Source organism: Hippopotamus amphibius, chromosome 4 (assembly GCF_030028045.1).
Source record: "Hippopotamus amphibius kiboko isolate mHipAmp2 chromosome 4, mHipAmp2.hap2, whole genome shotgun sequence".
NCBI classification, from domain to species: Eukaryota; Metazoa; Chordata; class Mammalia; order Artiodactyla; family Hippopotamidae; genus Hippopotamus; species Hippopotamus amphibius.
In genome coordinates, this window is record NC_080189.1 from 36,551,525 (window position 1) to 36,568,096 (window position 16,572).

At 34.0% G+C, this 16,572-nt stretch overlaps 1 protein-coding gene across 9 annotated transcripts in view; it reads right to left on the reverse strand.

Annotated features, from left to right (window-relative positions):
* FOXP2 (forkhead box P2) overlaps window positions 1-16,572 on the reverse strand; it is a 554,125-nt gene that overhangs the window by 360,190 nt on the left and 177,363 nt on the right. For all 9 annotated transcript variants that reach the window (XM_057730884.1, XM_057730882.1, XM_057730887.1 and 6 more), the window contains one exon: window positions 7,760-7,850. The gene's annotated coding sequence lies outside the window, so the exon portion shown is untranslated. The remainder of the gene's footprint in view (window positions 1-7,759; window positions 7,851-16,572) is intronic.

Sequence of the window (16,572 nt, forward strand, 5' to 3'; positions counted from 1 at the left end):
TAAATGGTTGGAGTGCAGAGTAAATGAGATGCATTTCTGGATAGAGGAATGAATTTTAATGTTTCTGGATAATCAGAGAGGAATATGTACATACTATAACAATGAAGAAAACAAATATAAAATGTAAGGGCACTAGAACACTAAGAATATAAAATTATTTAATAAATATTGGGTAACTGATTATACATTTAGCCTTACTATATGAGGAAAATTGAAATGTGGCAACTTCTCTTTGAGTTCACTCACAAGAGAACATGTTAATTCCATTCAGCCTTGCATGCTGTAAGAGTCACTCTGAACCCTACTGAACCCCATGGAGGAAAAAGGGTCACATTTATGGTTCAGAGTCAAGCAGTTCTTAATTGATAATGTTACTTAAAAGGCCAAAAAAGAGTCAAAAGATTTCTTTAAGATGGCTCATTGCTAATGTGAGAGGAGTGTTGTGTATGCTTTCCATCTAACTGAGGACAGTTGAAATCATTATGGCGAAAATAGTTCATAGTTATGAGAACTGATAAAAATATTGGGTACTCAGAGACAAGAAAGCATGTATTAAGTGACTATAACTAAAATTAAGCATGAATCATTACCTGAGAAACGAATATATTAACAAATTTTAAAAACTGAACTAAATATTTAAGAGGGGTATAAACTAAAGTTATCTTGAATTTGGAGAAACCACAAGAGAAACTACAAAAGAAAGTATTAATGTGACATTCTTTATAAGGTTGAAGAGAAATACTGTCTTTTAATTAGCAAGTTCAGAAACTTTTCTAACAAAACCCTTTTATTGATCTTTCTTCTATAAATATTTACCTTTAATCTGACCCAGGCAATCAAATAAGAGATCTTCATTTTCCTGCATCAGACTTTCCATACACCTTCACAAAGATGCTTAGATCCTTGTATTTTACAAATTAAACATGTCAATACAAGTTATCATGGCATCATACGCTATTGTCATTAAAATCTCATAGAATTCCAGATGCTAAGGTCACTCTAACTTCTTTTTTCCTCCCCAAGATTATTTCAGATGATAATATATACAAAATAAATATTTTAAAATTATTTATATAAACCTAACACTTGTATTCAAAGAAGAATAAAAAAATCACAGGACAGTATTCCAAAAAGGCTGTTCTCATATGAACACATACCCTTAATTAATGAATAAAACACTCAAGATCACTTTTAGTAGACTAAGGTTTACTGTTATTTTCCAACCTTATGATTCTAGAGTGCACTTTGGCAAACCCATTCATTTGTGTTGTTTATTAAATTCTCTGAGGTTACTGATCCATGCACTTAAGTGTCAGAAAATGGCAAAAAAAAAAAAAAATCACAATATTGTAGTCTCAAAAGTTTTTATCCATATTATTTTCATGCAGAGGACCCACTGTTTAAGACCCAAAATAATATGGCAATTGAGACTTATGTTTAACATTTAATTGTATGGACAAGAATGAATATTTAGGCCCAATATAACAAGAATATTTTTCCCTTGATATACGGGACATAGAATGTATTCACATCTGTGTCACTGCTTTGCCTTCTTCATGGGCTTAAACCTGCCAAATTATTCCATTTGATTTCAGAGAATTCTCATATGGCAATCTATTTTATTTACTTTATCTTCAATAAAATGGTTCAGTGAGCATTAGCAACTCTGAGACACAAGTTTCAATCAGTCTTCAGGCAAAGGCGTCAATCTATATTAGACCTACTGTGCTGTGAGTTGCAGCTAGAAAGTTGGATAAGGCAGATCAGCAGTGAAAATGTGAGCAAGGCCTAATAAAGCCACAGTGAAGAGAAAGAAAGCTCTCCCCAGGCTCTCACAAGCATCGCTTACACAATACCAGGTGCTGGGTTCAACACATGAAGAACTCTTTAATAAGGCTGACAGCTAAAAGGAGGCTTCAGACTCTTAACTTTACTTTACATGACACCTACAGTAATAGTCTTCTGTACTCCAGCAGACAACAGTAAAAACTTGAAATGCCAACAGTTAAAAATGAGGTTTCATATTCACCCCTTGGATATTACAGAGGGGAAAAAAAACTAAAAACATTCAAGCTGCATAGCATTTCCTCTATAACATTTTCATGCAATTACTAATATAACAGTAGTTTCAGTGGACCTTTCCTTACAAATTTGTATGACATTTTAAATATAGCTGCTGGATTAGATTCTAACCACAAAACAATCAGTAAGTTTGAGCAACAACTCATTTTGGAAAATGATATCATTAAAGACTAATTCCAAGAAATGTGGGGCAGTACTGTTAGATGCAATGAAAATGTCTCCCAAAGCACAAACTTTGTAATAAGTGATGCTGGTTCATATTTGATATGGGCTGTAAAAAGCAGATTATTGTAATGGTGCTCTTCCCAGCAAATAAGACCATTAAAAATGTACTTAATGTTCAGCTGAATTGAAAAGAAGGCCAGTTAAAAATCCATATTTTGCTATTCTGTATAATGGTATCAAAAATTTTACTAGTAGATCACTCTAAGCCACAAATTTGAAATTATAAATGTAAACTCTTTTTTTATAGGAACAAGTTTCCCCACACACACATTTTTTTAAAATATAATGCTGTATTTTTGCCCAGGTTCTATCATCACAGTATAATCAACAGGAGGGAAATTTGGAATGATGGTTTAATGTGAATTTATACAAAAATGTTGTTCTATTACTTGCTGATACATACTTCTCAATTTACTTTTCTGGAGAGCAAATGTATTACTTTTCAAACTTAACATTTCAAAGTACAGCACCCCAAATGTGTATACCGATATCTAGATGCTTCCATGTAACTACTCTTTACAACTCTATAAGAACATTAAAGGAGAACAATGGAAAAGTAGCATGATAGATTGTAGCACAGATTCTGCAAGCTCAGATTCTGTAAAGGTAAGAGTGTTTTTAACAATTCCAAACAGCTCTTCTGTAAGAAAACCAGTACCAGACCAGCACCCAGACCTACCCAGCCCCAGCATGACTCTCCAACACTGATGTGATCAAAGAGCAAGAGACTGAAAGTGGCCTCTGCATATTATAAAATCAGTATTCCAGGTGAAATCTAAACATTTCACATTTTCTTCTCACTTGGCTCACTTTCTTATAAATATGCATGCTTATCCCATTATATTTACTTTAGAGACCACATATTCAGTATACCATTAATCCCTGTATTCCCTGCAAAGTCCAGGACAGTAATGAAATTTGTGGAAATAATTTTAGGGGTAACATATTATATAACGTAGTATTAATTATCTACTGCTACATAAAAAATTGCCTCCAAACTTAGCAGCTTTGGACAAAAATAAAAACATTTATTATGTCACACGGTTTCTGAGGATCAAGATCCAGGAGTAGTTTGGCTGGGTGGTTTAGGCTCAGGATTCCTCAAGAAGATGCAGGTTATTGCCAGTTCCTCCCTGTCTATTGGCCAGAGGACATAGTTCCTCACCATATGGACCTCTCCAAGGCAGCTAGCCTCCCCTAGAGCAAATAATGAGACTGAGACCAAGAGCGAGAGGGGAAGAGAGAATGAGAGAAAGGGAAGGAGGGAGGAAAGGAGGAAAGGAGGAAGGGGGGAGGGGGAGAGAGAGAGAGAAACAGAAACAAGAATAAACACCCAAAACAGATGTCCTAATAGAAAAGCAAAATACCATCACTTGTACTATATTCTATTCTATCGGCAACAAGGAACAACTCTGGTAAATGTGGGAGGGAAAAATACACTTGTATGAAAACCAGGAGATGAGGATCATTAAGGACCATCTTAGAGGCTGCCTACAGCCCCCCCCCCCCCGTACCCTCATCATTCATGTTCTTCCCATGTGCAAGCAGTTCCAAATATGTAAGTTGTACTGGATTCCTAAAGGTCATTTCAGGGTTGATTGAGGTACACTTCAGATTACTGCATCAGTGTAAGAGTGGATAACTTACAAAGAACGTCCTTTGAAATACGATTCTCAAGCAGACCACTGTTCTGAATCAGGGAGTTATTTCATATATTTAGTGAATATTTCTTAAGGTATTATTGCATGCAAGGCTACAGGTAATACATACATGATACTATGCAGGAAACGTCCTGGGTTGGCTAAAAAGGAGGAAAGAAACAGAAAGTGTGTAATGGAAGAGGTAGAGATGTAAATGTGCTTTAGGGGCATGGAGAAAGGGAAAGAAACAATAGGATATGCACTGACCAAGATTTGGGCCAAGTTAAGGCATGTAGTTCAAGGTATCCGTTTCAGTATAATGGGGAGAAAATGTTGGATGTTGGGGTTTTGTCAGATCCTAGAGAGTATTAAATACCAGGGCAGGCTGTTTTCGTCTGGTGGTTAGCCAGCTTAAAATAACGGGTCAATATTAGGCAGGGAGGAATGGCCTGCTGGGACTTACACTGTAAGCATAACTGAGAATAAAATTTTACAGTTAGTGAAAATATTCCTTTTCTATTAAATCTTACATAATTGTAAAAAACCCCTAAAACAATAGGTTAAATGAATTTTAAATTAAGAAATTTAACACACTGTGGCAGACAGACTCTATGGTGGCCCCCATGTTCATGCCCTGTATAATTTCCTCCCCTTGCATGCAGACAGGACTGTGACTTGCTTCTAACCAATAGAACATGACACAGGTTATGAGATGTCATTTCAATGGTTATGTTAATATATATACACACACACATATATATGTGGCTCTATTTTGCCAGTATTTAGTAGAAACTCTCCTACTGACTTTAAAGAAGCAAGCAACTATGATGTGAACTGCATATGGAGAGAGCCACATGGCTGGGAACTATGGATAATCTCTAGGACCTGAGGATCTCAGTCCTACAAATTCAATGAACTGGATTCAGCGAAAAGCCCAGTAAGTTTTGAAGAGGATCCTGAACTCCAAATGAAAAATGCAGCCTCGCCAGTATTTTGACTGCAGCCTTGTAAGATCCTAAGCTAAGCCGTGCCTGGACTCCTGACCTGTGGAAACTGTTAAGATAATAAATCTATGTTATTTTAAGCTTTAAAATACATAACATCTTATACAGCAATCAAAAACTAATATACATGCTAACCAATTCACAGAATGCATGTTTATAAATAAACTTCTTTTTACCATTTCATGGACCAAAGTTAGAATGTTATGCAGGATACTGACCAGGTAGCTTGGGCAATACTGTCAAACTTTGAGATTAATATACTAGGGAACAAAACAACAACTAACTTTAAAAAAAATGCTTACTATGCCTTTTATATATATTCACACATTTAGTCCTCCAATCAACTCTATAAAGTAGGTACTATTATCTCTTTTTTTCTAGATTCAAAAATTAAGGGTTAAAGAGTTTTTTAATGACTTGTCCAAGGTTTCACATACAGTAGGTTTGTTTTGGAACCATAATTTAAATCTAGGCAATGTGATTTTCAAGCTTACATTCTCAACAGCTATCCTCTATAGCCTCTTTATTTACAGTCTTACTCACTTTGTTTCATTTTGCCAAGAAGTGTGTGCACACCATGTACTTCAATCACTTGCCCACCCCCTCCTCAGCCAAACCATCTTCCCGCAAAGTTCATTTACTTTTCAATAATTTGAAAATTAGAAACAAATATTTTGTCAAGTATGATACCCAATTTTTAGTAAGTATTTATGAAACTTACAGCAATTTTCTGCAAGTATGTGGAAAGTTTTTTCTACTCCACTGAAATAACTAAAAGTGAGATTTTATTTGGATTTAATACTCTTACAACAGAAATCTGGAAATAATTGTAAATATCATGAAGTAAAATACACACATACACATACACACTCAACTAACCATTTACCTACATACACAAGCACTCTGTTGGAAGCTGTGTGAAATATTTTAGTTTCCGTTATAGAAGTATAACCTAGGTCAGGAATCTGTAACCTCTCTGAGATAAAATGGGGATAACTGTTTCAAAATAGGAAGAGTCAACTGAGTATTTACTTCAGGGATTTCTGGCGGGGGGACAGAACAGAGGAGTGGAAAGGGAAGAAGAAAATTAGTATTTCTTGAAAATAACTATGTATTTTCATAATACACAATTCTGTACCCTTCTGGGAAAAAGACTCCCTATTTTCTAAAAGTCATTTCTTTCATGGTTCCATGATGTTCACTGTCTGGTAACTCCTACTTATAAATCTAAAATCCTCCTGCTATTACTAAAACAAAAGTCCTATTACTACTCAACACATGAGAATTTAAATATAAGAAGTCTTACAAAGATGGGATATATAAACATTACCACTGTCTGCAATAAGCATAAATCACATAACTCAGGGGAAAAAAAGATTGCGCCTAAGCAGACGTGGGTTCTAATAACACATAATTGTTTATTATCAGCTATAAGATCACAAGCTACATTACTTTTTCCAAATCATTGAAATTCTTTGCCTTGTAGCTTCTCCACTTACTAAACAATGAATAATAATGTCAACCTTACTTATGTCAAAAGCAACGCAAGAGTAAAATTAATGAGTTTAATGAAAGAGTAAAATGAAGTAAAAAGTTGCCAAAGTGTTTCAAAAATCTTAAATGCTAAATAAATGTGGATTCATTTATTGTTTGTATCACTTACAAAATTATAAAGTTGGTATAAAACAAGAAAAATTCCATAGGCAAAACAGTACTTGAGAAATAACTGTCAATATAGTTCAAGCACATTGACAAAAATCTCTCAAGGAAGCTACAGAGCCCTCTATCTGGAAAAACTTTTAGAAATGGTTTAGAGCAATGCAGCCACCACAGTGAGGATCCTGAGACCCGTCCTACACTTACAGTGAACCTCCTGGATAAAGAATTCTGGGGTGGAGTGGGCAAGAAAAAAACATAAATCTGAAGAAACCAGGGCACCAGGGTTCCCTACTCTTTGGGGGTAAAGACTAGAGAGAAAAATAATGTAAACTCCTCAACTAGAATTTCTTTCAGTTTTCTTTTTATAATTACATTATTAAAGATTTGGCCACCTATAACATACTGCTTGATTGATACCATAGCCAAGAATGACACTGAAAAACTAACTTCACAGAAACATTAGGCATTAAGAGTGGGAGATAAAATATGCATCTCTTGGAAATGCAACTCATGCTGTCTGTGTGCTTCTTACTTTTTACCAAACAATGGATTTAAAGTTCTCTAAACTGACATTGTAAATATCAAGGAAAACTACCAGTAGATTCAAAGAAGTACAACATTAAAAAGAAAACAAATGCTTTCTAAACAGCTGACTTGCTAGGTCTCAAAAAGTTTATTTAAAACAATCAAACTTTCAAGAAAAAAATCATTACTAGTATGCTACTCTCTTTAGTTTCTGACATTTCTAGATCCTCCCCAAAACCTCAAAATCAACTGGATCATAATAAAATAATATTGAAAACATCAGTATAAAAGGCCAGCATAATGGTAAAAGAAAATAATCCAAAAGCTTTACTTGTCTAATTATTTCCTTTCAATATTTCAAAACCAGATTCACATTTGTGTAAATCTGTGTTAATTTTCAAAATACAAAGTGAGACCAGTTTTAAAAAAAGGGAGCACACCAAGAGAAGAGATAGTGGTAAAAACTCCCATTACCATCCTTGATATGTCTCTACGGTTCACTGATAATTTTTTTAACCTTTGGGCAAAGATACTTAAGCAAAAAATTAAAGCACAAAATCAATATTAGAAAAACAAAAATAAGCACAATGAACAAAAGAGACTTAGCACCGAAAGGCCACTTACCTATTTCTTCCAGATCTTCCACAAGACTTTCGAGTCAACCTTGATATGCAACCCTAGGTAAATTCAATCCCAGCATCACACTAGAGTAGCCCTGTTAATAGAGACAAATAATTGTCACTGCTTTGAAAATTAAGTTTGCATTTACGTCCCAATTAGTTCAACGACTTCATAGAACATAAAAATATTCAACCTCAAATAAGCATAATGCATTCATTGCTTTGTGAATCTTCAAACGTGTATAAAATTGCTTTTCTACATTTTAATTTAGAGAACTTTAAATCCATTGTTTGGTACAAAACAAGGACCACAGAAGCAGCATTAGAGGCATTTCTAAGAAAGGCAGATTTTACTTCCCACTCTTACATTGATTTGCCAAGTTTAAACTTTTGATGATTAAATTTTGTAATTTACAGAATAAAATTATTTATGTTTCAAGGTTCCCAACTGAAAACATGACTGATTTCAATTGCCTCTTCAATACATACTTAATGAGCTTTGTGGGCCTTTCCACAATTAACAAATTGGTAGTAAGCATTTTCTCCTTATAATCACAATGTAAGGGTTATTACCCTAATACTTATTTGAATTTATATTTTCCAGACCCATTTCCTATTTAACCACTTTCTTATCTAGTCTCTTACTTCTTTAATCTGAATAATTTAGCTCATACTTTTATTAGGCTAAAATAAGGGTTCTGAAGATCCAATAAAATGACAGGACTTAGTGTATAGGTAGCAAATGGATTTTGACTCATAAACCAACTCTGATTGATTGGTAGGGACCACATGAAAAGCTGTAGGGAGACTAAATCTAAGTTGGCTACAGGAAAGGGTACTGTGTTTGATTAGCAGTGTCTGCCACAGGCATTGAGCATGATGAATAACATCATATGCCATATCTGTTGAACATTTAGGCATTTCAGTAATTTTATTTCAATCATTTCCAAACACTCTTGGCTAAAAATCCTTTGTCCCAATCCAATCTGAGTGAGAGGTCAATTAATTAAACAGATAAAAATGAAACATTCTGGTTGAATCAGGATCCCAAATACTTAGTTCCACCACTATTCTTTCCCCAGTTACCTTGGGGGTATTCCATGAAGGCTTTGTTATACTGCAAAGTATAACTTGAAATCACTGTTTTAGTTAATGTTAAATATTAGGTAACTCAAAGTCACAAAAATGTAAGTAAATCAAACTCCTGTTGTTAATATTCTAGTATTCTTTCTCTATTGTTTCTGTTCTCTATATTACTCTCAACGACAAAATTTTGCATAGGAGCAGGCTCCACCCTTGACTTTCCTCGAGTTAATCTTTCTTCCATAATTATTTCTTGCCTGCTATATGCCACCAAAGGAAACAGATTTCTTATTAAAATGTAGCAGTCTAAATTATTTCCTAATTCCATATTGGCTTATTTTTCCCATATTCATGGATATCAATTTTTCCTAAATCAATCTATAAATTCTAGATTTTTAAAGAAAATCTAAAAATCCATTTTAAAATATATACTATAAAAGGTCTATCATTATCAAAGTTAAATTAAAAAATGAAGGGCAAAGAGAAGGAACCCACTCTACCAAATGTTAAGACACACTACAAAGCCAGGGACAGACACAGAGATATAGATTTCAGAAATAAATCCACGTATCAATGAAAACTTTATGTATGATAAGGATTATATCAAAAGTAAAAGAAAAGGTTGCTGTTGACTCATTTTATGGAGAAAGAAAAATAGTCTCAGAATACGGCAAAAAATAAACAGAGTTCCTTATTTTATACCATATACAAATTTGGATTCCAAATAGATTAAAGCATTTTAAATGTGAAAGTTATCTTTTCAGAGCTAATAGACTATGTAGGTGAGTCTTTTTGAGAATGAGGAGTAAAAAGCCATTCTTAAATACGACCCAAGAAGCATAAATAATGAGGCATAAAATTGGTGGGTTTGTCTAAGTCAAAATGAGAATTTTTCAGTGAATAATAGATAGATGAATTTCATAGATAAACTGAGAGAAGACCTAATACCAACAAGGAATACATGCTCAGAGGAAGCTAACAGAAAAATAAGCAAAAAACTTAAAACAGCACTTTCTTAGAAGGGGAAGCCAGAATAGCTCTCAAGTATAGTTTAAAATGTTCAAAATCACTTGTTGTCACGAAGATGCAAATTAAAAACCAATGAGATACCCAGAAGTATCATTTTGAATGAAACAAAAATCCATGAAAAATACTTTTAATTAACCTTAATGGGTTGTATTAACAAGCAAATGTCCAAAATATTTTTAGGAAAACTATAGAAAATAAAAACTTGAGACTTAAAAAAAAAAAACCCAATGAGATACCACTTATGTCATCAGAATAGCATAAATTTGAATGCTAGATTCTTCCCAGTATTGGCAAGAATGCAGAAAGAGAGCACTCTCGTTTACTGCTGATGAAAGCATAAACAATATAGCTATTCTTAAAAGCAATCTGAAAGACCTAAAATGCCAACCTGTTTTTTATGGGCCCAAAACACCCTGTGCAGAGCATATACCAGCTTAGTTTTTATTTCACTTTTTTATTGAGATGCCTTTCTCTCCCATTAGTTTCTCCATTTTCATTAATCAAAATTCATGTTGAAAATTGACAAATCAAGAAATAGCAATACACATATCATTTAAAATTATGTATGTAAACACCAGAAACGTGTTGCCTTTGTATAGCTGGACTGGGCAGTGGGAACGTGAAAGGCAGAGGCCTGCTATTTTTCATTATAATAAGCCTGCCTTCTGTTTTATTTGATTTTTTTAACTCTGTACATGTATTTCTTTGACAAAAGTCAATTTTAAATACAAAAGAAAAAGCAACAAGCTAATTTTAAAAATAAAGGACATATCACCATTGCAGCATACAGATTTTATTTAAATAAGCATATATTATTTTAGTAACTTAAACCTCAAGAAAAAAAGTCACAGAATATTGATCACAGTAATTATAATGATCACTTAATTAGATAACAAATGATCACTTAAGAATCAAATGATCACTTAACTGGATAAGGGGAGAAAAGCTAAAAAAATAAAAACTTAAGCTAGTAAAAAAACTAAGAAATTGGAAACAAAAGCAGAGTCAAACAGGCAAATTAGAATTCTATTACATTTATACATTCACACACGTGGATGATTGCTAACTATATGCCAGGCACTGTCGGGTCTCTGAGATAAAGCCACAACTCTACTCGCATGGAGTGTGCAGTATAATGAGGAATATGTAAGGGGTGAGGATTTCAGTGTGCTGAGCAGCATGGCGTGTGTATGTGTGCATGTGCATATATACACACAGAGGCAGCATCCCATTCAAGCTAAGACATTCAAAGATACCCTGGATAAAAGTTCACATTTACAAACTCTCCTTTTTCTAATTTCTTCTAGCCTTTTAAATTGGATTACAAATTTATTTAAGGTTTGCTGTGGCAGGAGAGGAGAGCATCGCTCAAACATTCCCAGAGAGTTTGAACTATCTTCTTTTAAGGGACTGTATTAGATAAAGTGAACAATTATTAGGTGGTTTAATTTTGTTGTATTTATTTTTTTCTAGGAACTCCTTGATACTTAATAAAGAGATTTAGTTTTCTAATGTGTTACTTGGAACTCTTTGTTTCTATTCTCCTGTCTTTTAATTAACAAAAATGAAGATATGTCCTAAAAGAAATACTACCATTTAATTGTTTTCCAAACAAAAAAGAAAAAATTACATTGCGCAAAGCTTAAGTGTAAAACAAGTGTCTTTTGAATTGTACTGCAAAACAGCGTATTACAAAATCCTTTGTTTAGTTAATGCCACAATTTGGAAAAATATACTAAAAATCTGAAGTAAATAAAACACATTTTTTATATAGGTCATAATGTGTAGTTGATGTTCAAAAGTAAAAATTACACTAACATTTTAGATACTGTTTTCATACATATACAGTTATAATTTTGAAAATTCAGCATAGGTCTTCTTAGAGAATGATGAAACTTAAAGATTATTTTATTATCTCAAAACAAACTACTAGTTAACTATAGTTGAATCTGAGAACGTAAAAAACTGACCATTGGCTACAAAGGCTGACAGCATAACCAACATTTCAGTGAAGAGAAAATAATTAAACAACCAAACCCCAGCAGAGCATCAAACTCGTAGGTTTAATTCCAGTTGTTGGGCAACAGGGATGTATGCTAATTGGATAAAAGAAACAATAAGAGGCTTCTGAGGAATGGGGAACGTTTTTTTTAATTTTTCAGAAGGCAATCCATATTCTACATGAATACAAGGTTTTTCTAGTCCTACAAAAATTCATGAAGAGTTTGGAAGGTGTTCTGCAACAGGAATTTTTTCTTTTTGCATCAGGCATTTACATGAGAGGAACATCATATAAGTATGATTTTGTACAGATGTTGCAAATATCAAGAAAGGAAATAGCTAAGATTTTTTAAAGTTGGTTCTACAAAGGCTACATGCTGTGAAACTGCCGACAGAAATACTGAGAGCTCACTACAATTAGCATTCCAACTGGTTAAAGTAGTGTGAACTCCACAAGCATAGGGATGTTTGTTTAATTCACTTTTGAGCCCAATAAACCTAAAATACTGTCTGGCACACAGTAGGCACTCAATAAATATTTCTTAAATGGATGTATTAATCTATAGGCTAATCAACATAGAACTGGACAGGCATGGGAATATAAAAATGAAATTTTAGGTAGAATGGACAGAGGATCTAAACCAGGGTAGAGATACTGCCCTTAGGTAATCCTGGCTCAAAATTTCATTCAGTGATTTTTTTTTTTTTTCAAAATAAGTAAGACATGGAAACAGAGGAGTGTTCTGTCCCACTGCCTTAAGTTTTTTTTTTTCAACTGCCTTAATTTAATATGGCACAATATTCATTTTATTTTGGAATTTCAAATAACATTGCAAACATACATTTTGGAGTTTGAGTATAAATTATTGTTTTAAAAGTTTGGAAAATATTATTTAACCTATACATTAATAAAGTAGGATTTGTAGTTTGAGTAGTTAATACTGGAGCCATACTGAAGTGATGACTGCATATAATATCAAACTATGAAGCATATAAACATATACACATAAATACTAATTATAGCTAATCTACATGAGATTTATTCCATGAGTTTGGCTTTCAAATTATCCTTCCGTCATCTTTGTACAGCACAAGGTAAAAGGAGATCCGTCAGAATTGCTAAGAAGAGGTAATTTAATTACCAACAAAAACTTGCATTCACTATCTTTTAGCCACATTGGGTTAATCATGTAAGCGTTATCTCAGTAGAATGAGGCCTCTGCAACATTTATTCTTGTTTGATTGACCCAACTCCTGGTTAAAAGCTTCTGGATCTAAGAAAGTGAGGCAAATAGGTATATGGCTCCACCATATACCTATCAAACCATTAAGGAGATACATTCATAGGAACTGAACGGAGATAAAAAAGTTCACCTTTAAAACAACTGAAGCCACAATGAATGTTAAGTTTGCTGATATTATGGGCACAGTTCAAAACATATTGATACTAATACAATCTTTTTTTAGTCACTTTTTACATTTACGGATATGTTTCTAGCTATGAATTGAAAATATCCATATTTGATTGGCAGGTTCGGGCAGAGAATGTCAAAATCAAAATTAAATCAATAAGCAGGCAAGTCCTGTTGTTAAGGTGGAAGGTAAACAGGCAGCCATTAAAGGAAGAAGTAATGCTAGGTCAGTTACATACAGGATTCTGCTCTCTTAGATTTCACCCAGAGCAAAAGACAGAGCCGCCTTGTGGAACTGTGTAAAAATGCATGACTATATTTACACAAATATATAAAAACACTTTATTTTTTTTTGATTGGTGAAGCAATTGATTTTTTTAAAAAACAAATTTATTTATTTATATATTTATTGGCTGCGTAGGGTCTTCGTTTCTGTGTGCAGGCTTCTCAGTGTGGTGGCTTCTCTTGTTGCAGAGCACAGGCTCTAGACGTGCAGGCTTCAATAGTTGTGGCACATGGGCTCAACTGTTGTGGCTCGAAGGCTCTAGAGCACAGGCTCAGTAGTTGTGGCACACAGGCTTAGCTGCTTCGCAGCATGTGGGATCTCCCCAGACCAGGGCTCAAACCTGTGTCCCCTGCACTGGCAGGCGGATTCTTAACCACTGCGCCACCAGGGAAGCCCTAAAAACACTTTAAAATCAAATTTTGTTTGTTTCTATTCTCTATTACAAGAACATTTAACATGAGATCTTGCCTCAGTAAATTTCTAAGGGCACAATACAGTATAGTTATCTGTAGGCATAATGCTGTACAGTAGCTCTCTAGAACCTATTCATCTTGCATAACCAAAACTTTATACCTATTGAACAACAATGGTTAATTGCAAAAAAGACCTGCTTCCTCCTCAATAACTGCAGTTACTGAGCACCTACTAAGTGCCAGGTTTCCTATCTACTGGAGACACAGAGATAAAAGATATTCTATTGACTCCTGAAGGACAGGTTAAGCACGCAGTAAATGTGCTTCTGAATGAATGCTATTCCACGAAGCCAAAGATCGATCCTAAGCTAAAATGTGATACTGTGTAAGCAAAAGTAAGCATGGGGTGATACCAACTGTAACAGCAATTTGCCATGTGAAAATAATTATTTATGAGGCAGGAGGAGAAAGTGACACCCCTGTCTGAGTCAGAATTAAATGCCCTGCTGAATTTCCCATGAAGTAACCAAAAAAAATAATTCTTATATTCTAAAAGCTGGAGACTTTTGAGTATATTTAAATGTTTCTCTGTGTTTTATAAAACATTACTGGAAGTATACAATTTTGATGACATTGAAAGTTAAAAAAATGGCTCATCAAGTGAACATAAGTCACTTTTCTCACAACACATAACTTTCATAAAAAATACGTTCAAGCTTATAGGAATATTTTATTATAATAATTGTCAATTATTTGAATTAGAACTATTAAAGTCATATAAATCATAAGCATGCAAATATATGCTTCTATAAGTCAAACTGAATAATAAATTTCCAAAATAACATAAATACTGTTTACTACTTCTAACAGGCTGTGGAAGAGAGAAAAACCACACAGTACTCTTGACACCATTACTAATAGAATAAGATACTAAAAATTAGAGAAGAGAAAAAAGCACTTCAGGCAATAAAATTAAAGTATGAATTCTGACCCCAAATTCAAAAACTTTAGGTAATGGGTTGAAACCATAGGTAATGGGTTGAAAACAAGCTTCTGGTTTCAAACATAGGCTAGAGTTGATTTTAATTAGTTCTACAGAGGCATGTGCTCCGTGGGAGCTCAAAAAACACAGCACTAAGATAATAAAAGAGAATTTCTTCAAAAATCGCTTTCGTTTTTATTGTTGTTTTTGACTGAGAGTATAAGACTAAATTAAAGGAAAATGGCAAAGAAAAATTAAAGAATGCTATTACAAGAATTAGTAAAGAAGGTTTAAACAGTCATAAAGAACACATAGATCAGATTTCCTTTCACGTCCTTCACTGAGTATAATACCAAAGCCTAAAAAAATGCATCAGACAAAAGTGCTTTCTTTCTCTGTTTTCTTTTTATTCTCTTGCTCATCCTTTCCTATTTTGGTAATTTCCTCCTTTCCTTTCTACTTGTATAAGAAAGTAAGTATGCTCATTCCTTTTGATGTTGACCAATAATTGTTTCTATTAATATCGGTACCAAGTTTAATAGCAGGTCAACATTTATGATCTTCAGAGCAAATCCTTGGATCTATAATTTTCATATTTTCCTCTCCTATTTTCAGTGACAAGAAGGTCTCAAAAATAACAGATGCTCAAGACTGCAAACAGGGCTTGAAGAAGTAAGTGGACAACCTCAATGTGGACAAAAATGACTCTGCAGCTGCTTTCTTGATGCTGGAGATGCTTGGTCCATCTCTTTTGAAGCAAAAGAAACATGATGCAGGCAGTCTAGGGAACCAGAACTCCAACCTTAGGGAAAGTCTTTTAAATTATGTAAGAAAGATTTACGGTACTGGGAGTTGTAGGATTTCCCAGTCCTTTGAGGAATACATAGCCACAACTATATAAGGAGTCTGATAACCCTGGACGACTTGGAATTTTCATGTTTTCTCAAGCACCTGTCAAATGATTCAATCCCCAAATCTCTTCCTTGACAAATGCATAGTCCTAATCTAATGCCAGTTCTGTTGTCTTCTGCAATTTATCAATAAGGAGAACCCTCTACATACTGATGTTGTGTCATAAAAACTTTTCAAGAGTAATGCCAGCATATTGACCCCCAGGATATAGTATTTGTTTCATAAATGCTAAATTAATATTAAAGCTACTTAAATTTACGAACCTCTTATTTCCTGCCTATGCACAGCTTTTTATTCAATACTTCCATTTTCTCAAATTGATTATTCAGCTGAAATTCCATCAACAATGCGCTACTTCTATCATCTAATCTAATCTACCCAGAACCCAAAATTTAAAAAACAATTTTTTTTTTCCAGAAAATACAAGCTCTGGAATGAAATGCAACTTGAACTGAGCAATGTTGAGAGCAATTTAAGAAAATTACTTCCACTGGAATGCACTTGGTCAAGCAATGGATTCTCTTCTGAAATAAATTTATTTTCCACAAAGAAAATAAAGACAGAAGGTAGATTCAAAGAAGCTAAATCAGGGACTTCCCTGGTGGCACAGTGGTTAAGACTCCACACTCCCAATGCAGGGGGCCCGGGTTCAATCCCTGGTCAGGGAACTAGATCCTACACACATGCTGCAACTAAGAG